Source organism: Schistocerca piceifrons, chromosome 3 (assembly GCF_021461385.2).
Source record: "Schistocerca piceifrons isolate TAMUIC-IGC-003096 chromosome 3, iqSchPice1.1, whole genome shotgun sequence".
Lineage (NCBI taxonomy): Eukaryota > Metazoa > Arthropoda > Insecta > Orthoptera > Acrididae > Schistocerca > Schistocerca piceifrons.
The window spans coordinates 282126830-282152957 of record NC_060140.1 but is presented as its reverse complement, the minus strand read 5'-3'; the positions used below and the strand labels follow the sequence as shown (position 1 = coordinate 282152957).

The 26128-nt window shown below is 45.1% G+C and overlaps 1 protein-coding gene and 1 pseudogene across 4 annotated transcripts in view; both read left to right on the top strand.

Annotated features, from left to right (window-relative positions):
* LOC124790108 (rab11 family-interacting protein 4) overlaps nt 1-26128 on the top strand; it is a 965431-nt gene that overhangs the window by 382386 nt on the left and 556917 nt on the right. The gene's annotated exons all lie outside the window — the stretch shown is intronic.
* On the top strand, nt 24443-24560 carry LOC124790795 (annotated as a pseudogene).

Genomic DNA, 26128 nt, shown 5'->3' with positions numbered 1-26128 from the left:
CGCAGATTGCGTATCGTCTTCGTATTACTCAGTACTGATGCTCTTGAAGCCTGCGACAAATCTGACAAGGGGAAGGCCACAGACACGGCCAACCGATTCGGCTCAGATTTGGTAGGTCGCTTGTGTACATCCTAAAACGAAGGAATCTAAGATATTTTGGGTCAACACCCCCGCTTTTTTGAGAAAATCTCCCCTAAAGGTTAAGACGAGCGATCGACTCAAAGTTGGCGGGATCGATAGATAATTGTAAATATGGGGTCCGAAAACACATACTTTTCCAAAAATCGAGGTAAGAAACTTTACAACTGCCGCTTCTGTACCCACAGAGTCAACGCTTTTCGCCGATAGCGCAACGGCCAAGGTAAATGGCTGCGAATCTCGAGGAAACGTAGTGGATGTTATTCTTTTGGTTTGTATTTTTCCATATCTCAGTTGATAGGGATAGGAGGGTTAATAAGGTAAGTAAATCAACAAGGAATGATAATAAGGTAGGCAAATAAATTTCTCCAACCTCTTGGGATAGTAAACAACTAAAATGTTACTCCAGGTCACTTTACAATGGCTCTTCCAGTCACTGTTACGTGTCCTCACTTTTCTTCGAACAACTAGATGGATGGTACTTGGCATGTAAACATTCGAAAAAAATATACTCACGGGACCAAGAGGATCTAATGAATGCAATCTTTCGACAGCCACACTGTTCCTTCCCTATGATATGACGAAGAGGCAACCGGGACAAGATAACTCTCCCCGCGTGCATCCTATCCCGTGCCTCGCTGTAAACAAGCGTCGCACGGTTGGCTATCTGTGATCCCTCGTGAGGAAGTCGCAGCACTTTTATTCGGAGTTGTTTTCATGTGACAAGGCTTTAAAGCTTAATACTTTACTAATGCACGGCGTTTGGGAAATTAGTTTGCCTACCTTATTATTATCATTCCTTATTGATTTACTTACCTTATTAACCTTCCTATCCCTATCAATTGAGCCGGACGGGGTGGCCAAGCGGTTAAAGGCGCTACAGTCTGGAACCGCGCGACCACCACAGTCGCAGGTTCGAATCCTGCCCCGGGCATGGATGTGTGTGATGTCCTTAGGTTAGTTAGGTTTAAGTAGTTCTAAGTTCTAGGGGACTATGACCTTAGAAGTTGAGTCCCATAGTGCTCAGAGCCACTTGAACCAACCTATCAATTAAGATATGGAAAAATACAAACGAAAAGAATAACATCCGTTGTTTCTTTTTTTTTTAATCTCTTTTTGTTCGTTTTCGTTCTTTGTATCTGCTCGGGGCGGACGTCGAAAGACACCCTTTCAGTTCGTTGTTGATGCATGAAATCAGTTTTTTTTATTACAGAGGGCAGCTAACCCTCTGACCAAACACGCTGAGTTGCCGTGCCGGCGGTTTCTTCGAGATTCGAACCCGGGTTTTCCGTTTACCAGCCAGTTACCTTGGCCGTTGCGCTTTTTTTTTCTTTTTAGTCTCATTTTGTTCGCTTTGCTTCGTTGTATCTGCTCGGGGCGGACGTCGCAAGACACCCGTTTCAGTTCGTCGTTGATCTATTAACTCAGTTTTTTCATTACAGAGGGCAGTTAACCCTCTGACAGAAGACGCTGAGCTACCGTGCCGGCGTTATCAGCGCTGTCGGCGATAGGTGTTAACCGTGTGGGTGCAGAAGCGGCAGTTGTAAAAGTTTCTTACCTCGATTTCTGGAAAAGTATGCGTTTTCGGACCCCATACCTGATGATGAAAAATACTCTATTTACAATTATCTATCGATCCCGCCAATTTTGAGTCCATCGCTCGTCATAACCTTTAGGGGTGATTTTCTCAAAAACGTGGGGGTGTTGACCCAAGATATCTTAGATTCCTTCGTTTTACGGTGTACACAAGCGACCTACCAAATCTGAGCCGAATCGGTTGGCAGTCTCTGAGGCCTTCCCCTTGTGAGCCGACCAGCGACGGGTGGCTGTTAAATCAGGGGGCGCTGAACTCTTGCGTTCTAGGAGGTGTGGCGCTGCCCGCTCTTTCCGTTGACGCGCGGGTCAGCGCCTTCTTGATGCCGTTTCGCTGCGCTGCGCTTTTCGGTGTACAGTCAGTGTTTTAGGCCTGCACACATACATTCTATGCACCAGAGTGAATAGTCTTTTTGTTGCCACTTGTCCCAATGAGTTTAGAAATCCTGATGGAATGTTATCTATCCTTTTAGCCTTATGTGATCCTAAATTTTCCTAAGCTCTTTTAAATTCTGATTCTAATACTGGATCACCTATGTCGCCTAAACTGACTCATGTTTCTTCTTCCATCACGTCATCAGACATGTGCTCCCTCATACAGGCCTTTAGTGTACTCTTTCCGCCTATCACTCTCTCCACTGCATGTAACAGTGAATTCCCGTTACACTCTTAATGTTACCACCCCTGTTTTTAATTTCACTGAACGTTGTTTTGATTTTCCTATATGCTGAATCGGTCCTTCCGACAATCATTTATTTTAGATTTCTTCACATTTTTCGTGCAGCCATTTCGACTTAGCTTCCCTGCATTTCCGATTTATATCATTCCTAAGTGACATGTATTTCTGTATCCCTGAATTTCCCTGAACATTTTTGTTCTGCCTTCTTTTATCGATAAATTGAAATATTTCTTCTGTTACCCATGGCTTCTTCGCAGTTGCCTTCTTTGTACCTACGTTTTTCTTTCCAACCCCTGTAATTGCCCTTTTTAAATATACCTATTCCTCTTCAGCTCTGCTGCTTACTGAGCTATTCAGTATCGCAGTATCTATAGCCATAGAGAGTTGCAAGCGTATCTCATCATTCTTTAGTATTTCCGTATGCTATTTCATTCTTTCTGACTAGTCTCTTAAACTTCAGTCCACTCGCCATCACCACTACATTGTGGTCTGAGTCTATGTCTGCTCCTGGGTACGCCTTACAATCAGAATCTCTGCATGACCATGATGTAATCTGAAATCTTCCCGTACTTCCCTCCCTTTTCCGAGTATACCTCACCCTCTTGTGATTCTTGAACATAGTTTTCGCTATTACTAGCTGACATTTATTGCAGAACTCAGTTAGTCTCTCTCCTCTCTCATTTCTAGCGCCAAGCCCATATTCTCCAGTAATCTTTTCTTCTTCTCCTTCACCTACAATCGCATTCCAGTCCACCATGACCGATTTTCATCTTCCTTTACAACTGAATGACCCGTTCAGTATCATCATATCCTTTCTCTACCTCTTCAGCTTGAAGGTTCAGCATGTGTACCTGCACTACCATTGTCAGTGTTGGTCTGATGTCGATTCTGATGAGAACAGCCCTGTCACTGAACTGTTCACAGTAACTCAAACTCTGCATACTTTCCTTTTCATAATGAATCCTGCTCCTGTTATACCTTTTTCTGCTGCAGCTGATTTACCCTACACTCATCTAACCAGAAATTCTTCTTTCCATTTCCACCATACCGCACCCAAATGACGGAAGAGGATGACTAGGCGGCCAATTGGCACTGAATGGTCCTTCAGCGCTCCAGCGCGAAACTGGCAGTAATACGTATTTTAACCTATTTTAACCTTAGTTGTGCATCCTTGTGAACTCACATCTTAATACGCACCTGAATGGTTCAAATGGCTCTAAGAACTATGGAACTTAATATCTGAGGTCATTAGTCCTCTAAACTTAGAACTACTTAAACCTAACTAACCTAAGGACATCATACACATCCATGTCCGAGGCAGGATTCGAACCTGCAACTGTATAAATAATTTTTAAAACTGTAGCGGATGTTATCATTGACAATCAATAACATTTGTCGATGTCCCGTGGAGAGAAATGTTCGTGAAGCCCCAGACCAGAGTTACCATCTTCTGCATGGTTTCCGTGACCGAATATCTTGATTGCGCCATGCATTACACAGCGATAGGTATTCTACTTACAGGCTGTCCAAGGAAGAATGGTCAGTATTCAGCGGTATGACAGGAACGATCATTCAGCGCAAAAAATTTTCGAATACGGGTTCAAAAATACCTTAAGAGCTGTGGGCGCTTCTTCATTTTCCATACCACGAAACAATTCTCTTCTGTTGCAAGCTCTTTGTCTTCCATATTTTGAGTAGTGGTAGTAGGGACCAAAACAAGAAAAAACTATCCAGTAAACATGTGCTCTAAAGTGCGACCTTAAGTACTATGAGCACTTTTTCAGTAGAAGACACGCGTTTCACATAGCTGAGATGAACAAGTGCTCATAGCTGTTAAGATACGCACTTTAGAGCCCATCTTCATAACACATTTTTGCTTCGAGTGATCGTTCCTGTTATATCCCAGAATACTGACCATTCCTCCTGGGACGCCCCGTGTGTCGATGTTGACGTAGATGTAGAATGATATTGGACGACAGAGTCTTACATCATATCTACGCGTTTGATACCTTTTCGCGAAGCTCGAAGTTGCCGTGAAGAGGAAGCTTAGAGTAGGAATGTCTCTGTGGGGTGACCATCCAGATTCAAGGAGCATAACTTTCGTCGCCAGTCTACATTGCACCCAAAGGTCACGTAGCGTCGTTGTGTTTTCCTACGAACAAAAAAAAAAAAAATTGCTCCTCCGTTTAATTATTTCGGTTTGCATCCGTAGCAGGCACACGAAAGTAGTGGGGAATAGTCAAAATGTGATTAGCGACAAACTTCACATAAGAATCAGGGACTACGAGGTAGACGAAACAGAAAGAATTCTGCTAACTAAGAAGACAAATTAAAAAAAAATAAGAAAAATAGATACAGCGAATAGCACATAAAAAGCAAACTAACACGGATAAAGAGTGTACTTCTGGCCAAAAGTGGTCTGCTCTATCAAATATTGGCCTTTATTTGAGGAACAAGTTTCTGAGAATGTACATTTGGAGAACAGCATTATATGGATGTGAATCATGAACTGTGGGGAAATACGAAAATGAGAATTACAAGATTCGAACCTGCGAACGTAGCATCAGCGCGGTCCCGGACTCAAGCGCCGAGAACCGCTCGGTCACAGCGGCCGGCTTACTAAACGGGTGCGCATAAAATGCCCACGTTAGATCTATTGAATTGCACATTTCCTCCATTGTCCATATGCTAGTTACGTTGTTCTATATGTAATATATACAAATTAAAATATCCATGTACATGTTTTAAGACGAAAATGAAAGTACCATCTCCAGTCAGTAAGGACACAGACTTATAAAGGTTCTGTTACAAACAGTGCGATACAAATTTGCAATAGTTCTCCACATGAGATAAACATTATTTCGTCATTCCCACATTTTAGTAAAACCCCAAGGTCATTCTTACTTGATCACTGTTCCTACCCAGTAGCAGAATCTTTGCAACATGTGAATTACGAAACGTAAAAGAAAAGCGAGTAAAATACCTTTATACAAGTAGCGCAAGCTGTCCTGTAGAGTAAGCCAATCGATCAAACTCATTCCTCAAAAAAGGTGAACTTATATTTACATAACATCCAATATTACAGTCTGTACTTATATTAAACTAATAATAAAACGACAGAACATATTAAAAACGCGAATGTTTGGAAAAAAAATAAACGTGAAGCGAACCACCACCATATCACGCACCTGGGTGGGAAACAGTAACGCAACCCACTACGCTTTTTTTTTCTTTTTTGTTAATCTCATTTTGTTCGTTAAAGATCGTTCTATTTGTTCGTGCCGGCGGCGGTGGCCTCGCGGTTCTAGGCGCGCAGTCCGGAACCGTGCGACTGCTACGGTCGCAGGTTCGAATCCTGCCTCGGGCATGGATGTGTGTGATGTCCTTAGTTAGTTAGGTTTAAGTAGTTCTAAGTTCTAGGGGACTGATGAGCACAGCAGTTGAGTCCCATAGTGCTCAGAGCCATTTTATTTGTTCGTGGTGGACTTCCGATTATGCTTGTTCAAATTCATCGTTCATCCATTAACTCAGTTTTTTATTACAGAGAGCGGCTAACCCTCTGACCGAATACGCTGAGCTACTGTGCCGGCGTTAAAACCGACAATACGCTGCCGATAGCCAACCCCACTGACGAACAAAATGAGATTAAAAAAAAAAAAAAGCGTAGTGGGTTGCGTTACTGTTTCCCATCGAGGTGCGTGATATGGCGGTGGTTCGCGTCACGTCTAATTTTTTTTCAAACATTCGCGTTTTTAATAGGTAATGTATTGCGAATACATAGAAAGAAGGATCCTTTATTGTATGATTATATGATAGCGGAACAAACACTGGTAGCAGTTACTTCTGTAAAATATCTGGGAGTATGCGTACGGAACGATCTGAAGTGGAATGATCATATAAAATTAATTGTTGGTAAGGCGGGTGCCAGGTTGAGATTCATTGGGAGAGTCCTTAGAAAATGTAGTCCGTCAACAAAGGAGGTGGCTTACAAAACACTCGTTCGACCTATACTTGAGTATTGCTCATCAGTTTGGGATCCGTACCAGGTCGGGTTGACAGAGGAGATAGAAAAGATCCAAAGAAGAGCGGCGCGTTTCGTCACAGGGTTATTTGGTAAGCGTGATAGCGTTTCGGATATGTTTAGCAAACTCAAGTGGCAGACTCTGCAAGAGAGGCGCTCTGCATCGCAGTGTAGCTTGCTGTCCAGCTTTCGAGAGGGTGCGTTTCTGGATGAGGTATCGATATGTTGCTTCCCCCTACTTATAACTCCCGAGCAGATCACGAATGTAAAATTAGAGATATTCGAGCGCGCACGGAGGCATTCCGGCAGTCGTTCTTCCCGCGAACCATACGCGTCTGGAACAGGAAAGGGAGGTAATGCAGTGGCACGTAAAGTGCCCTCTGCCACACACCGTTGGGTGGCTTGCGGAGTATAAATGTAGCTGTAGATGTAAATGTTGCTTCGAGCTTTATCGTAGCTATGTCACTAACTAAAATTTATTTATAATAAACAGTACCAAGAACAATGCAATTTTGGTGGATCCTCAGTGTGTCGTTGCTTTCAAATGGGGTACTCTCGTAATAAGCAAGGTACAATAATTCTTTCGCCGCGAATATGATGTTTCTCATTATTTTATTGCAACGAATCACACAGTTAACAACGGGTTTTCAAATGATTCTCAACTTGCGGGTGCTCAGAAGCGGCATATATACGTATAGACTTGAAATGAATGCCAATATGGCGCCTCAAAACTCTGTGCTGAAGGGAGATTGCGTGCGAGGCCCACGAGAAAGACAGGCCACGGCACGTACGTCACGAAGGTAGTCCTGAACTCGCTCACTCGCTCAGCTCAGCAGACAAAATGCGTTTGTAAACCTGTTAACTCGCTGCTGGGCGTGTAAGTACTAACGAGAATTGTATCTTCCACTGGAATCTGCTATTATAAAGTCTTACTGATTAACAGTACTACAGCAAAATTTAATTTAATTCAGTACTCGATATAAATGGTGTAATGGTGTGTTTACAGCATTTAGTCTCTTCTGCTTAACAGTACTCATTACATGCTGGAAGTGGTGCCTTATGCAACTGATAATCATTTTAGCATGATTTCATTTTATTGTACGCCAGTACAGCCGTAACAAATTATAAGTAGGCCCATGGACTTCCCATGACTATAGGACTAATAACAGTAGAAGTTTCAGTTTTCGTTTGAACGGACACGTTTAGTTACGAGTTAACAGGTGTAGAAACGTAATTTGTCTGATGATTTGAGCGAGCGAGCGAGCGAGCGCAGGACTATCTTCTTGATATATACCAAGATTGTATCTCTTCTTTCGTACATGTGCGAAAGAACAGATATCGCCGGTGACTATGCAGCTTGTTAGAATGAAATTACAATGAAATGAACTCCCTTAGCTGCTTACAGGCGTTGACATACGTCAACGGGGACAGATGAAAATGTGCACCCCGATCGGGACTCGAACCCGGGATCTCCTGATTACATGGCAGACACTCTATCCATCTGAGGCACCGAGGACACAGAGGATAGTACGACTGCAGCGATTTATCTCTGGCACGCCTCCCGCGAAACCCACATTCTCAACGTATTGTCCCGCACTACATTAGTAGTGCCCCCGCCAATTATACTCATTACTCGCGGCGCGTTTCCGATTCCCGTAAGAGTTCGGGCACTGTTTGTGCATTCGCACAGAAGAAGGAGATGGTCAAGTGGCCGGTGAGCCTTAACTATATATATACTAAGATGGTATCTGTTCTTTCGGACATGCCCGAAAGATGGTAGATACCATCGGTGACCATGCAGCTCGTTAGAATGAAATTACAATGAAATGAACTCCCTTAGCTGCTTACAGGCGTTGACATACGTCAACGGAGACAGATGAAAATGTGTGCCCCGACCGCGGTTCGAACCCGGGATCTCCTGCTAACGAACAAAATGAGATTAAAAGCAGGAGATCCCGGGTTCGAGTCCCGGTCGGGGCACACATTTTCATCTGTCCCCGTTGACGTATGTGAACGCCTGTAAGCAGCTAAGGGTGTTCATTTCATTGTAATTTCTATCTCCTTGGCGTACGCGCCGCGGCCTGTCTTTCTCGCAGGCCTCGATTGCGTGCATGTGACGTAGGTGGCGTTGTGCGATCTCATTGGTCAACGCTCAGACGCACCCTCCGGATATCTGACGTGCTAGATATTGCTCTGCACGTTCGGAAAGACTCCCTAAAGCCGTCGGCAAACGAACCGTGTTGTCGAACGTTAACGTTGAGCGTGCCAAGGTCAACGTGCTGCTGAACGTGCGACTTGCGCACACGGTTCGTGGGCCCCAACGTGGTATACGCGATCGCAACACACTCCGGCGGCAGTTTGCGGGATGTTTCTAGTTCGTAAATCACACTGTTTACTAAACGGGCGCGCGTAAAATTCCCACGTTAGCTCTACTGAAACGCACATTTCCTCCATCGTCCACGAAAAGGTAAGTACCATGTCCAATGAATAAGGACACAGGCTTATAAAAGGTCCATTACAAACAGTGCGCTACAAATTTGGTCTACTTCTTCGCATAAGATAAACATTATTTCATCGTTGCCACATTTTAGTAAAACCCCAAGGTCAGTCTTACTTGATCACTGTTCCTACCCAGTAGCTGCATCTTTGCAATGTGAATTACGAAGCGTAAAAGAAAAAGGAGCAAAATAACTTTTTACAAGTAGCGCAAACTGTCCTGTAGATTAAGCCAATCGAACAAAGTCACCTGTCAAAAAAAGTTGAACTTATATTTACGTAACATATAATAGTATTTATTTACATTAAACTAATAATAAAGTATCAGAACCTAATAAAAACGCGAAAGTTAGGAAAAAATTTGGAAGTATCAAGACGGGAACTACCGCCCAACTACTAACTGGGCAGCGGCGCTACTCATTACGGTAAATTAACATCACTTCTTTTGTATATAATCATATTATGTTACCCCTTGCTGAAAACCGTAATCGTAGATATGTTACTAATTGAAATTTAATTATAACAAATTGTTTTTGGGTGGATCTTCAGTGTGTCGCTGCCTTCAAATAGCCTACTCTCATAATACGCAAGTTACAACAATTCTTTTGCCACGAGTATGATGTTTCTCATTATTTTATTGGAACGAATCACACAGCTAACAACTGGTTTTCCAGTGATTCTTAATTTGCTGGTGCTCAGAAACGGCATATATACATATAGGCTTGAAATGAGTGCCAATATGGCGCCTCCCAACTCTGTACTGAAGAGAGACGGCGTGCGTGTGACGTAGTGGCGTTGTGCCATCTCATTAGTCAACGCTCAGACGCACGCTCAGAATATCTGACGTGCCAGATATTGCTCTGCACGCTCGGAAAGACTCCCGAACGTGCTATTCCACGCTATGACGTCAGAAACTCGACACGCTCAACGCTCGGATGCACGGTCCGTGTGCAGACGGCTTTAAGCGAGTCCCCGCAAACGGAGCGGCTGGCTGCGTTCGTTGGCCTAGCGTGTACGCACCTTTACAGGAACCAGACGTAGACCTGCGGCATCAGTGGTCCGGCCTTGAGGCTCGCCAGCCGGCGGAACGCGAGGCGGGGGTGTGTACTACGTCACGCCGGGCCGCCAGACAGCCACAGGGCGCGCATGCGCAGCCGGCGCTACCCACGGCCGTGACCCGCGGCAGGTGGCGGCTCGGCACCCCCCGGGCCGCGGCGCGACCCCGTGTCGGCCCACATTTGCCGCTGCTGACCCGGAGCGACCCCCGGTGGCCGGGCCGCGACCCCGAGCCGACCCGCCCCCGCCGCCACACTGGGACACGGGCGGCCAGGTCAGGGTGCCGCTCGGCACAACCCCGCTGCTCCGGTCAAGGCCGGTCGCCGCACCAAGGGGTCCGCACTCTCTCTCTCTCTCTCTCTCTCTCTCTCTCTCTCTCTCTCCCTCACACACACACACAAACCTCGCCGCCGCGAGATCAATCCTATCCACGCTGCAAGGCGCCACACATCTGCTGTCATGTGCACAAACAAGCCAGTCTCCAACCACACTTGCAAAACCTCAGTAAACTATTTTTGTGTTTTTTTGCCTCTCGGGTAACCCCGGTCAGATTAAAGATGCTGCGATGTTCGGAGGTGATTTCATATCCATTTGATGTTCTACGTTCCAATCACTCAGGTGACAAAAGTCATGAGATAGCACATATAAACAATATGTACACAATGCACACCACTGGCCATTAAAATTGCTACACCACGAAGATGACGTGCTACAGACGCGAAATTTAACCGACAGGAAGAAGATGCTGTGATATGCAAATGATTAGCTTTTCAGAGCATTCACACGAGGTTGGTGCCGGTGGCGACACCCACAACGTGCTGACATGAGGAAAGTTTCCAACCGATTTCTCATACACAAACAGCAGTTGATCGCTGTTGCCTGGTGAAACGTTGTTGTGCTGCCTCGTGTAAGGAGGAGAAATGCGTACCATCACGTTTCCGACTTTGATAAAGGTCGGATTGTAGCCTATCGCGATTGCGGTTTATCGTATCGCGACATTGCTGCTCGCGTTGGTCAAGATCCAATGACTGTTAGCAGAATATGGAATCGGTGGGTTCAGGAACGCCGTGCTGGATCCCAACGGGCTCGTATCACTAGCAGTCGAGATGATAGGCATCTTATCCGCATGGCTGTAACGGATCGTGCAGCCACGTCTGATCCCTGAGTCAACAGATGGGGACGTTTGCAAGACAACAACCATCTGCACGAACAGTTCGACGACGTTTGCAGCAGCATGGACTATCAGCTCGGAGACCGTCGCTGCGGTCACCCTTGACGCTGCAACACAGACAGGAGCGCCTGCGATGGTCTACTCAACGACCAACCTGGGTGCACGAATGGCAAAACGTCATTTTTTCGGATGAATCCAGATTCTGCTTACAGCATCATGATGGTCGCATCCGTATTTGGCGACATCGCGGTGAACGCACATTGGAAGCGTGTATTCGTCATCGCCATACTGGCGTATTACCCGGCGTGCTGGTATGCGGTGCCATTGGTTACACGTCTCGGTCACCTCTTGTTCGCATTGACGGCACTTTGAACAGTGGACGTTACATTTCAGATGTGTTACGACCCGTGGCTCTGCCCTTCATTCGATCCCTGCGAAACCCTACATTTCAGTAGGATAATGCACGGACGCATGTTGTAGGTCCTATACGGGCCTTTCTAGATACAGAAAATGTTCGACTGCTGCCCTGGCCAGCACATTCTCCAGATCTCTCACCAGCTGAAAACGTCTGGTCAATGGTGGCTGAGCAACTTGCTCGTCACAATACGCCAGTCACTACTCTTGATGAACTGCGGTATCGTGTTGAAGCTGCATGGGCAGCTGTACCTGTACACGCCATCCAAGCTGTGTTTGACTCAATGCCCAGGCGTATCAAGGCCGTTATTACGACCAGATGTGGTTGTTCTGGGTATTGATTTCTCAGGATCTATGCACCCAAATTGCGTGAAAATGTAATCAAGTGTCAGTTCTAGTATAATATATTTGTCCAATGAATACTCGTTTATCATCTGCATTTCTTCTTGGTGTAGCAATTTTAATGGACAGTAGTGTACATTTTCCCATATGTGTCTCTCAGATGACCACAAATATAGAATCAGAGTAATTAGAAAATTAAAAACCGCATCTGTCTCAAACATTGACAGTATTGAAAATCCCTGGGAGATTAAAACTGTGTGCCGGACGGTCTTCGAAGCCGGAACTTGCCGACTGATGGCTATCCAAGTACGACTCGTCACTCTCCCTCGAAACCTTACTTCGCCAGTGCCTCATCTTCTACCTTGCAAGTACGAGTCTCGGTCCGGCTCATGGTTTTAATGTGCCAGGAACTTTCGAATCAGCACACGTTCCCGGCAGAATGAAAATTCTTTCTGGAAACAGTCTCCAAGGCGGTGGCTAAGCCATATCTCTGCAGTATTCTTTCTTCAAGTAGTGCTAGTTCTGCAAGGTATGCACGAGAAACTCTGTGATATTTGGAAGACAGGTGACGAGGCACTGGCGAAGTTGAAGCTGTGAAGGGATGGTGAGAGGGATCGTGAGTCGTGCTCGGGTAGCTCAATCTGTATAGCATTTGCCTGCAAAAGGCGAAGGTCCCAGGTTCAAGTCCCGGTCCCGCACACGCTTTTAACCTGGAGGAAGTTTCAAATCGACGCACACTTCGCCACGGAGTGAAAAATCGTTCTAAATTGACAATATTACAAATCTTTAACATAGTGCAGCTCTTCAGCAACCGTGAATTGTTCAGAAATTAATAAATTCAGCCTTCAGTTGCAAGGTAAAATTTTATTATTTTAACTAGGTTTCGATGCCAATAATGGTATCTTCTTCAGAACAAAAATTAAATTATTTTGAGGGTCAAACGTTGGTCATGTCACAGAATAACGTTTGGCCGCTAAAATAGTTTTTTTTCTGAAGAAGATACCATTATTGACATCGAAACCTAGGTAAACTAATAAAATTTTACCTTGCAACTGAAGGCTGAATTTCTTAGTTATTGACAATATTGACTAACTGGCTTTGTGGTGATTATGGCAATGAAGTTTCTTCAGACTGTCTTCGGTATATGCCAGTGGTGAGCCGTTCACCATCAGACATTCATATATACAATTCCGTCAGAGGAGAAAGGCTAATTCGAGTGAGAGATAGCGCTGGTCACAACACAAATACGAGCAGTCAATTCACCAGTTCGGTTGAGCAGATAAAGTGTCGAACTAACAGGCCGTCTGCTGAAATCATGATAGCGGCGTGCTAAGTAATGTAGATAAACGTTAACTCCCTCCACAGGCCCTGGCGAGTCCAACGGTACCGACCCACCGCCGTGTCATCCTCTGCGAATGGCGTCATTGAATGCAATACGGAAGGACATGGGGCTAGCCCACCGCTTTCCCGGGCATTCTCAGTTTTCGTGACCTGGAGCCGCTTCTACTTGGCCAACTTGCTCATCAGGTGGCATCACGAGGCTGAGTGCACCCCGCTCCAGTCCTCCCGCTAACGGAAAAAAATCCTTTGATAATACCAGGAATCGAACCCGGGTCCTCCTCATGGCAGTTAGCCGCACTGACCCATCAGCTGCAGAGGAGGACAAGAAGTGTAGATGCAACTCACAATACTGCTACCGTGATGATTATGGCCGGCTCGAATTGTGAGAAGAGGAAAATGGCGTGAAGACGTTTCTGAAGCGCCTGAGTGTGTAGGTGCCCCGCATAACGCGTCTGATTTGTAGGTTGCGCGCAATGTAGGCGTTTGCTCAGGGCGTGACGCCCAGAGAGCTCGTATCAAATTTTTCGTTTCATCCTGATACCAAAGTGTGTAATTCAGCGACGTTTCCGGTAGCAGTCAGCTAGAAACGAAGGAATATATCTAATTACTGAATGTTTTACAGCTACGACCGAGCTAGTTTAATTCCTCGACGAAGCAATTTTTCTGTACTCGTCATAAATTTAAACATCTCCGACAGTTAATTTTCAATTGGTAGTCATGTGAAATATGTTTTTTTAATTCAAATCTGAGAGAAATATCGTTGAACAGGTGGAACGTAAAAATCTTTTGACAAAGGTCAAGGAAGGTATTTGCTATAATTAGAGATAAAATAACAGCAGAGTGGAGAAAACCAAAAAACATTGAAGTCTATAATGTACACAGGGAGCTGGTTATTATATTTAATATTAGATCAGATTACTTCTTTGGACTGAACACGCACTTGGATCCTCTGAAAACAAGTAAGGCCACCGATATGTGCAGAAGGGCCTGAAGAACGAAATCTTTCTGGCTACATGCTTATCAAAGTGCTATAAAATCAACGGCTAAGAGCTTTCATACATTTTGAACTTCGTTAAAAAGAGACTAAAGAAAGAAAGGGAGATAGAGGACTAAACCAACAAATATTACCTCCACATTAAAGCTGTCCTCAAAGCGAAGGTTGGTTTGAACACCACAGTGTTGTGCTAGTCATGGTCCCGTCGGAGGTGACGTCCCGTTTCCTTCCTCCGACCTTTGAGCGGACTTGCCCATTCATTGCGTAATCCTACAGGTTAGCGCGGACGCTAAGCCACGGTACAAAGCGGCATTTTTCACGTTAACAAACATAGCCAAAAGTGAAGTATAAGAGAAGTGGCAGAAGAAATTCCGTGGGCTACCCAAGTATCGAACCAACCGACATTTCCATCCGTAATCTATCATATGACCACCGAGTCACAAACCTCCACACCCGACACTGTTTATGTCGTAAGGGACGACCAGTGACACGTTTTATGTACACCACTATCTTGACTAATACAAAGCAGCATATTTGTTTCAGACCGAAGACTGGTTTGATGCAGCTCTAAACACAAGTCCGTCCTGTGCAAGCATTTGGACATGCTTACTTTGGTCTTCCACTACGATTTGTGCCCCCACCCACTTCCCTCCATTACCAGACAGATTGTTACATGATGCCACCACATATTACATTACATCAGCTGATTTCTTCTTTTTATCAAGTTGTGCCATAGATGTCTTCTCTCCTCAATTCGCTTCAGTACATCTTCATTAGTTTGTAGTCAACATATGTCATCTTTATCTTCTAAGGCACCACATTTCAAAAGCTTTTTTTTTTCTCTACAGTTTTGCGTAGTGTAACAAATCAAAAGCTTGAGTGTCTTTCATAGGCGGTAAATCTATGAGATCGTGTCATTTGAATTAAAATGACTTCTTTGAAAATAGCATTAATAATTATAGCGCGAAGAGCATTTATAGAGCCCCCTTTTCTTCTCTCCAGTTACGAAGATGACTACATCGCTTAGTAGAGATTCCGGCTGCCTCAGTATTTGTTGTCCAGAAGCATTTCGTAACCCATGTACGTCCATTGATACTAGCGTTTTTTACGAAAAACTATTTATTTGACAATACCAAATTTGTAAATAATTACATTCGTTAACAGATGAATGACTGACAAATGCAGTAAAAGAAACCTCGCTACATATATAGCTGCGAGACTGATAAACCTTAAGCAGCGAGCCATCTGTTGAGCACAGTGGAGAGCGCTGACTCGTAGTTTCGCCGTCTCCCGTAGAGCGGCGCTGTCATAGAAAGGCGAGCAAGCAAAGCAACATCCACTCAGTTTGTGATTCCGCCACGGTTTTAGAGCCGCACAGCTGATGGAATGTAATATGTGGAGGCTCTGAGCACTATGGGACTCAACTGCTGAGGTTATTAGTCCCCTAGAACTTAGAAGTAGTTAAACCTAACTAACCTAAGGACATCACAAACATCCATGCCCGAGGCAGGATTCGAACCTGCGACCGTAGCGGTCTTGCGGTTCCAGACTGCAGCGCCTTTAACCGCACGGCCACTTCGGCCGGCTAATATGTGGAGGCATCATGTAATAGTCTATTTGGTAATGGAGGAAAGTGGGTGGGGATACAAATCGTAGTGGAAGACCAAAAAATTGTTTCAGTACTTTGTTTATTTTATACAGGCCCGGATCAAGGGGTGGAGGGGGGAGTGGAGGGTGCAAAGCGGGGTATCTGCCCCTGGCGGCAATTTCAGTGTGCGCTAAATTCATATTCTCGAGGGAAAAAAAAGGAAAAAAAAACCTTGTTTCACGAAGTGCCTAGCATCCAGTGCACGTTGGTCTACCGATTATTCAAATGATTTTGAAACAGACGCCAGTTGGTTTTTTAACATTTTTGAACGCATTCTAAGTTGATTTCTGAACGAATCATAGGTTGATTTTTGAATGCGTGCATATTGTACGTGATGTCTACCTGGGCAATTCCCGTCGCATCTAGAAATAAAAATCCTTCCCGCATACAAAAGGGGACGGAGCTGTAGAAGCTGAACCGAGCAAACCCGAATGTGTGAATGCCAATCGCTGTTTGTTTATGTGGGTGACTAGCTGTGCGAATGATCAGCGTTGTTATAGTTATTAGCGAAATCCGTAGATTCAGATTCCAGAGTGGAAATAAACGACTAACAGGAATAAAACGTAAGAAAGATTACATTTTTTCTTGGTGTTTCCTAGATAATGAAAGTTTGACGGAAAATTTTGATTGGTCGCTAGTCTCCTGTTAACAGCGGCTGTAAGTTCTATTCTCGGAATAGCGCGGAAGACACGTTGTACGAACACGTAGTAACACCTAATCGGGTAATAGACGCTCGATGACTGAAGGGGTGATTGTGGTAGGGATAATGAAGTTAACCGGAGAATACGTTTTGACAATTGCAGAAACAGCTACAGAATTAGTGATGACAAGATTGTTTCTTAGAACGAGGAAGGAGAAGAAACGGGGTCATCTCACAAAACCTATGGAAGAATACGGCGATTCCAAATTTATATTAAAGTTTCCTACTACTACTTTTCTATCTCATGCTTGAGACACTGGATCATATGAATGAAATGTGGAACTCTTTCCTAACATAAAACTTTTTGCCTGTGGTAGGCGTAATAGGCATTTGATATTGGTACTTCGTGAATTATATTTTGTCGTGTTATTTATGCAAATGAAGTACATAAAAATGACTATTTGTGCCAAAATAGTCTCGCTTATTTAGCGTGTGTTACAATTGCTGTAATATTAGAAAGGTCTCTTTAGTTTTATCTAGCAGACAGAGACATAATAGACGTAACCAAATCGAGAAACCACACCAGTCTTGGATACTATTCGTATTAACAGATTCTTTAGTATTAGACGACGAAATTTTGATTTTTCATGTAGCAAAACGTTTGACGGACTTTTTGATGAGGTAATAGATTGTTTCTCAGAAAGCTGTAGCAAGATTAGAGAGAAAAAAATGGTGGGACGTAAGGACTGAAGAAATATGTACGGTCTTGCTTGTGTCTTGTCTTTTCTGGTTTTAAGTTTCGTATATTTAATCTCATGTCAAAAAAAAAAGTTATTAGCTAATATGCAATAACGACTGCAAATTTTCTGAAGAGTTCTTCTTCTCGTCGTCACAAATAATCCCATCCAGTATTAATTGTAAGTTTTTCTAAGAAGGTAGGATGTAAAACGTGAGAAGAGACGTGGCACTGCACTTTGGCACACTTAAAAATAACAGGCCTTACATTTCCTCGAACATGTATGTTTTATTTAACGAGCTCTTCAGAAAGATGTGCGCTGCAAAATGAACATATTTTCGAAAAATCAATTTTTTGGTTTTACGTGTCGTCGCAATTTCTGCTGGTAAACGACACACGGGAAGGGCGTCGGCAGAAGACTCCTGCACCAAACGCAACATAATTTAATTTTAGTTAAAAGATGAAAATGGATTGCTTCATCAGTTGTAAGTAACGTGCGACACTAGGCTATCATCATTTCTGGTACATTTTGTCCAACAATTAAAAACCTCGCGTCTACCAGTTTTGAACAAGGTTTCCGTTGTTTACTTTGATTGTAAGGCATCAGCATCTACCAGTACATCCGCAAACCACTGTGAAACGCGTGGCAGAGTGTGCCTCCCATTGTTATCAATTATTTGGGCTTCTTTCCTTTCCATCCTGTCTCTATGACTTGTCGAAGGGACCTTGAACACTATTCTTTCTTTTCCCTTTCCATTCATGTATGTGCGCGGGAAGAGCAATTTCTTAAAGGCCTCTGTGCACATTGAAACTAGTCTGATCTTCAAGATCCGTATGGGAGCGATACGTACAGGACTATTGTATATTGTTAGATTCCTCACTTAATACTGCTTCTTGAAATTACTGTCTCTGAGCTAGTCGTAGGTTGTGTTCCAAAAATTAACAACATATAGGCAGAAGTGATGACACTTTCTGCAGGACCTGGCCATTATTTTGCAGGACAGTGCTCAAGCACGTACAGTTCAAGCTGTTACTGATTTGTTTGACTGATGGGACTACTAAGTGCTATACCACCTACTGCACTCCCCTGACTTAAGCCAACGTAAGTTCATCTCGATTTGTAAACTGAAGGAAACACCTCACGGCATTCGCTTCAGACGTGCTACAAATTCGTCGGGCAATAGACCGCGCCGCTCGAACTGTCAACGCAACTGACACTGCTAAGAGTATCCTACGACTTCCACATCGCTGGCAACGGGTTATACACAATGCTGGTGACCACTTTGAAGGTCAATAAAACTTTGAAAGACGTATCTATTTTGTACGAGCTGTAAAATAAATAGTTCCAACCCTTTTTATATTCGCTATTTAGACTGACGTTATTAACTTCGTGGAGTATTTTTCGATCCCAAAAACAAAAACTATCTTAAATTTATTTACTTCTATGATTCTCTAAAATGTTGTTCTATTACGAAAAATCAATCTCTGTTAAAAGAAAACATAATCTTACTACCAGCAATTAAGGCTCTTGGATTAACACTGGCCTCTTGAACAGACTCGTTGGAATGAAAAAGCGAAGAAAATCTACGTCAACGATGTTCACAAACATGTTTTGGGATCAAGTACGTAATGATCAATTCAGTAAACTACAGAGAAAAATAAACAATGATTCTGAATAAAAAAGCCGGTGGGTAGACGAACGAATCAACTAACCACTTACTTTCGTTCGTCACAATTGAGACTCGCCTTTTTGTGGATGGAATGCATACTGCACACGTGTTTTTGGCATTTAGAACATGTTTTGGCACTTTTTGTGTCTATAAGGCGTGGATTTGTTGACATCGTGACAGTTTTGACTGTTTGGCTGACTCGGTCCCGCTTGAACTTTTCCTGCAGATTCGTCGACCCTACTATCACTTTAAAAAAATATGTCCATTGCAGTCAGTCAGTACATAGAAAAATTTCTAAAACTGATTCACTTTCTTTGATATTTGCCGAGTTGTTTTACAAAATCTCGATGCACCGTCTAGGTATTCATATTTGTAACCGTCTTTTGCGTAAAAATAGCAAGACTGTCTTACGGTTTCTGGGCTTTCCTCGCGAACATTGTCTTATTCTGCCTCTTCATTGTCCTCTGTCTCACTATGAGTTTCACGATCAGATACTCTTGTGTCATTGTCACTAAATTCGGCTGCATCTCGAAAAGAATATGCTGTCTCCAATGAGCGAGCAGTCTGCACTAGCTAATAAGAACTAAAAAAATTGAGCAACCTTCAAACGTTGCTCCATTCTGGCTAAAACAGTTAAAGACAATTTGTGATGACATATAACAAAAGTAACGTTTATCACTTCGTGTGGTGATTTCGACTTTAACTGGTGTAACTTCGGTAACTACGGAAATAATGATCGCTTCCCACGGTTCGCGTCCCCTCCCCCCCCCCCCCCCCCCCACTCTCCACCCTCCCCCGTCGGAGGATCGAGTCCTCCATTGGGCACGAGTGTGTATTGTCCTTAGCATAAGCAAGTAAATTTAAGTTAGCTTAAGTAGTGTGTAAGCCTATGGACCAATTGAACCGTGGATTTATCTTCAAAGAACATTCTTAAAATTTTATTTTATTTACTAGCGATTCATCAAGAACACTAACACATTTAATCACACTAGGTGAGCGTGGAAGTAGTTCCCAGGGAGTAACTGATGAAATCAAAATCAAATTGCTTTTAACAAATGCGAATTTTATTCCTAAAAACGCTTTTTTTAAGAAACAGATTTAAAATTATAAGCAGAAAGCACTCTCTAAATATCAAGTTACAATTTATTCAGAGGCAGAAAAAAACAAATTACTGAGTGTATGAGCTTTCGGGCAGAGAACCGTGCTGCTCCCTTTTGACACGGCCGTAGTAACGACCGCTCACAACAACCTCTGAAAGACTACACTGGTGCAAATCTGCAACACACCAGATTACCTTAAGATAAAAGTTTTAACAATTCACACAAGCACACAAACTATGCACCCCGTAGGCGGGATGGAAATGGTACAAAACACTAAAATTAAAAGATTAACGTGCCACCGAAGGTGCAACTAGATTTTAACGTCTAAGAAATGTCTTACGGTGGAAGGGTGGCAACTCTATACACTAAAATGACCATTTAAATAAAAGCCCATGAAATGCAATCTTATAAAAAATTATACAACGTTGGCCAAACGAGTTAACGTGCTCTACAGTACACATATACCGCCTCTCAAGATGACAGGCAAGATAAAAACAGTCCAGGAATTAGGCCGTTACACTCCAAGCAATAAATTCGTTAACACACCTAAGCCGACAAACATGACAGAGGCAGCTCCGAACGACAGACATACTAGCACTCCGACCGACAATCTGACCGATTTCCAACCGTCAGATCCAACTGCACAAACAACAGAGAATATCGGCCGATGTCGATTAAACCAAGATACCTACACCTTCTAACTAGGCCTCAACAAGATCAAGGCATCAAACACCACTCAAGACAAGTTTAAAAGCATACAGAAAATACAGGTCACAACTGTCAAATCACTACGGAAGAAGTCTGCGGGTTCCACAGATAACAAACAAATCGTAACAGTCGAGATTTAAAAGGAAGTCACTAATTACTCAACTTGAGGATCCTGCTTCGGAGGAAAGCGAAAAGTCGCTCTCGCAGCTAGCGCCTCCAAATGCAACAGCGGAAGCCAAAAGCCCCGGCCTGGCTTCGCGCTGTGGAGGCTACGTCGCTGCTCAGTTCCAACGAACCAACAAGATGCAACCACATCCCGACTCGGAAAATGGTGTTCGTCCTGAGGATCCAAGACGTCGTCGACTAAGACGACCGGCCGAGGAAACGACCAACGGCAGCCCACTTTCGCCGACAGTGGTCCCGGCGGATACTAACACCATAGGGCGCCGACTGTTGCTGGCTGCCAACTCTTCCCGACTGATCGAGGTGTCAGTGCTCAGCAGACCACATGTCGCCATCCGACGACCAGACGACCGGTCGACCAACGGCCTTCCGTCTGCGTCGACCACGGTCCCGGCGGGTACCCGCACCGTGCAGACCTGCCTGCTGCTGACTGCCAACTCGTCCAACAGCGGAGTAATGACGAACCCAACTCAGTTCACAACCCAACAGCGACTGAGAGCCGACTGACTAAAATGCGAGTGTCTGTCTTCCGACTGAATCTGTCGACTCACTGCACGGACTCCCAGACTGACCCAGACTGACCAACAGCCGATTTTTTTTTTTTTTACTTTATTGTTATTTTGACACCTGAACAATCAGGTAGGCTGGCAGCAGCACAATACGCCGCTCTTCAGCCGAAGAGAGTACAAGGAAATAAACAGAGAAGAGACATCACTTAGAAAAACGGCGGGAAAATACAGTAGACACATGAACATAAAAACACAAGAAGCCGTTCACACTCGATGACAATCCACACTACGAACTGTTGACACGACGCACAAACACTGAAGAAGACGATGGCACTGGTGAACGATGGAGTGTGACGGTGAACACTGAACACTAAACACGACAACACACACGAGACACTAATGGCGATGATCTCCGGCGCGCGAATGTCCACTGAGCGTGTGCGAGTCCGGGGACCTGCCAAGAGGGGAATAGGGGTGAGGTGGGGGAGAGGGGAGGAAAAAAGGATGCCAATGGCTTAGGAGACGGGGGCAGGAGGAGAGGGACAGGGGAGGGGAGGCCCGGGGGAGGAGGGGGGAGAAAAGGAGGAGGGAGGGAAAAGGGAGAGAAGGGAGGGAGGGTGCCCAGAGGAGTAAGTACAGGAGGAGGGCGGGAGGATCAAAGTTGGTAGGAGGGGTAGATGGAGGGGAGGAGGGCATCATCAGGGAGAGGGAGCTGGCGGAAGCCACCTTGGGAGAGGGTAAGGAGGGTGGAGAGATGGAGACCGGGTGGGACGTGTGAATACAGGCGCGGCAGCGGGCGGGGGTGGGAGAGGATCGGGGAGACGAGCGGGTGAGGAGGATCGAGTTTGCGGGAGGTGTACAGGATCCGTATCCTTTCAAGGAAAAGGAGGAGGTGGGGGAAGGGGATGAGATCGTACAGGATCCGCGTGGGGGAGGGGAGACGGATGCGATAGGCGAGGCGGAGAGCAGGACGTTCAATGATTTGGAGGGATTTATAAAAGGTAGGGGGGGGCGGAGATCCAAGCCAGATGGGCATAACAAAGGATAGGGCGGATGAGGGATTTATAGGTGTGGAGGATGGTGGAGGGGTCCAGACCCCACGTACGGCCGGAGAGGAGCTTGAGGAGACTGAGTCGGGAGCGTGCCTTGGCTTGGATTGTCCGGAGGTGGGGAGTCCAAGAGAGGCGACGGTCGAGGGTGACGCCAAGGTACTTAAGGGTGGGAGTGAGGGCGATAGGACGGCCATAGATGGTTAGATAGAAATCAAGGAGGCGGAAGGAAGGGGTGGAGGGATTGACCTTGAGCAACCACTGGTTGCACCAAGCAGTGAACCGGTCAAGATGGGATTGGAGAAGGTGTTGGGAGCGCTGTAGGGTGGGGGCAAGGGCAAGGAAGGCGGTGTCATCGGCAAACAGCCGATCTCATAGCGCCTCTTAAATGCACGTGAACAGGCAACCTTTCCCCTTCCCACCAGAGGGAGACACCAAAGCTGCGATTGCCACAGCGGCGCCACCGCCAGAAACGGCGGGCGACTGCTTCACACTACGCGCTGCGGCGCGCTCTTCAAAACAACAATTTTTACCATGGTTCACCGATGACCTCAGCAGTTTGGCCCCATAGGAACTTACAACAAAGTTCCAAATTTTCGAATGGTCGCTGGTTAGCAGGCGCAAGCAGTATGCGGAAGTACGGCCAATACTAGAATTACGTAGACGAGGAGTGGCAACGTTACAATAGCAATTTAATTGCAAACAAAATAGTGACGCGATGGGATAATAAACTAACCCACGAATGCAGTTCAGAGTTAAATCACTACTCACAGTCACTGTGCTAGTTGGATTACTGATAGCACATTAGAACTTAATTCCATCCGTACTGGCAGATTTTTTTTAGTCTGCCTGGTCTTGATTTATCTGTGTTTGTTCCTTTGCCTTTCTACTTCACAATGACATCAACAGTTGACTTGAACAATTTCAGACGGGTTGATGTGTCCCTGGTGGATATGTTCCTCAGGTGACACCCAATGACTAATCCACGATGGAACTCACTGCCCTCTCCTGAAGCACGTACTGTGCTGTTAGTGCTTCCCCACTGGAAACACAATACTCCCCGCCTCCTTTTATACTGGCTGGTGCGCCTCTTCTGACATCTAATGATCAATTTCACTTCACTTAGGGGTCTCCAGATACGTTTTTCTTTCCCATGTGAAGCTTAAACGATACTAGAATCAGTCAAAAAGTTATGCGTCCTATTTCTGTCTGCTTAAATGAATTTTAAGTCAAAAATTCTAATTTTGCACTATTAAGCAATGGTTCTTTTCCAATCCACTGGAATAGTAACATTCTGCTACGGCAGGTGACAGTACCGCAGTCGCTTCCAAAATAGGCGACATTGATGTCCGTGTTACACAGCGTTCTGTGGTAGAATTCTAGAATGCAGAAGGTGAAACGTCCACTCACAATCATGAAAGACAAAAATATGTACGGTGATACAAAAGTGAATATCACCACTGGTAGGCGATGGGTTTGTCGCTGTAACGAAGTTGAAGGGCAAACATCGGTAGCTGACATGACGCGGAGCGGCAGGCCGGTGACTGCAGCGACTCCAAACAACATTCAGCGGGTGGGTGACGTCATTCACTGTGCCCGCCGGGTGATCTGTGTAGCATTACCTCTCCATGAGTAAACAGGGAAACAACAAATCTGGATGACTGGCTTTGGGCCTGAATCCGAATCTGCCGAATACGAGTCCAATGCATCATTGCCCCCCCTTTTTTTTCTTACCTTTGCCAACATATCATGGGGAGGGGGTGTTGAAACCCCAAAACCCCTCCTCTGGTTAAGCCCATGCTAGTAGATAAGTTTTGGTATTTGCACAGCGAACTAACTGACAGCGTTCGAAGTAGAGAGGACAGAAAATGCAGACTAACGAAAGAAAAATGGAGTGTTTTGGTATCCTAAGTAATTTTTTTGAAGGTATTTTCCTGGAGTGTTGCCTTATACAGCCAACGGCCTTGCCGCAGTGGTAACATCGGTTCCCGTCAGATCACCGAAGCTAAGCGCTGTCGGGCTGGGCTAGCACTTGGATGGGTGACCATCCGGTCTGCTGAGCGCTGTTGGCAAGCCGGGTGCACTCAGCCCTTGTGAGGCAAACTGAGGAGCTACTTGATTCAGAAGTAGCGGCTCCGGTCTCGTAAACTGACATACGGCCGGGAGAGCGGTGTGCTGACCACATGCCCCTCCATACCCGCATCCAGTGACGCCTATGGGCTGAAGATGACACGGCGGCCGGTCGGTATCGTTGTGCCTTCATGGCCTGTACGGGAGGAGCTCAGTTCGGTACAGTTGCCTTATACGGAATTAAAATATGGACGGTAAACAGTTGAGACACGAAGAGAATAGTAGCTTTTGAAATATGGTATTGCTTTATTAATAACAAATTTCGTAAGTTTCTTCCAATTGAATCTCTCATAAGTGCACACACCCAAAAGCTTCGAACATCGTTCCTTAACTACATACTTCTGTTCCAAGTCTCCATTTATTAATGGTGTTATGCCATTAACTGTTCAGAACTAAGGCTGAAGACCACAACAGCACCAAAGGGATCTCGAAATTAGTGAAAGCATAAATGGGCTAAATGAGTGCTGTCGTAAGTTCTACAACGGGAGTTCACGGTACTGAAACAAATTCGCCGTAATCTCCCGCTGAGTGGTGGTACAAGGACGACGGTGACCTGCTACCAGTAAACTGTGCCACTCGCGTTTAGACGCTTTCAGTCTTGCTCACTGAGACAATTGTCGTGCCAGCTGTAGGTGGCCAGGTCCTGGCCGAGGAGAAAGTAAACAAGCTGCGAGACATCGGTGCCACTGCGGTGGGAGAATCAGAGCGTGCGTGGGACAGAGGCAGCTCTCAGCAGCGCACCGCGCGAGCTCAACCGTGAAAACGCGCGTGCAGCTCCGACCACGCTACGCCGCGTCACTCTAGGAATGCGGCGTGTTGCTGCTGCAGGAGCACGAACGACCTGCCAGCGGTGTCTTATCAGTGCAGCGGCGTGGAAAGAAGGTACGCCGTATTTGTGGAACGGTTGACAGTAGTAGAGGTCAGAATTCCTCATGTTACGAGGGTCAGTCAAAATGTCCCTTTTTTGTTATGTGCCAAGATTTTTCGAATGCAACTATGTAAGTTCAAAACCACAAGACTGGCGATTAATTTATGACTTTTCAATATAATCTTCGTCCATTTCCACAGTTCTTTAACAAGGGCATATATTCCATTGTGCTAAAACGTTCTTCCTTCCGAAGGCATTGAAGCACGGACGTTTTCATGGCCTCCTCATCTTCAAAGTGAATCGCACGATGAGATTCTTTTAGCACCCCGAACGAATGGAAGATTTATTGTGCCAGGTCAGGGCTGAATGGGCAGTGAGGCAAGACCTCCCCATCCCATTTTCACTATCTGTTCAGTGGTATGAGAACTGGTCAGTGGTCTTGCACTGCCATGCAAAAGACCATCTGACATAGCTTTTGTTGGGCGATGTTGCTGAAGACGTGCTTTAAGCTGTTCGACGGTTCTGACGCATTGGACAGAATTTATTGTGCATCCCTGCTCCAAAAAATCAACCGTAACCACACCCTCTGCATCCCAAAATACTGTAGCTATAACTTACCCTGATGATCGTACATTTTTGAAT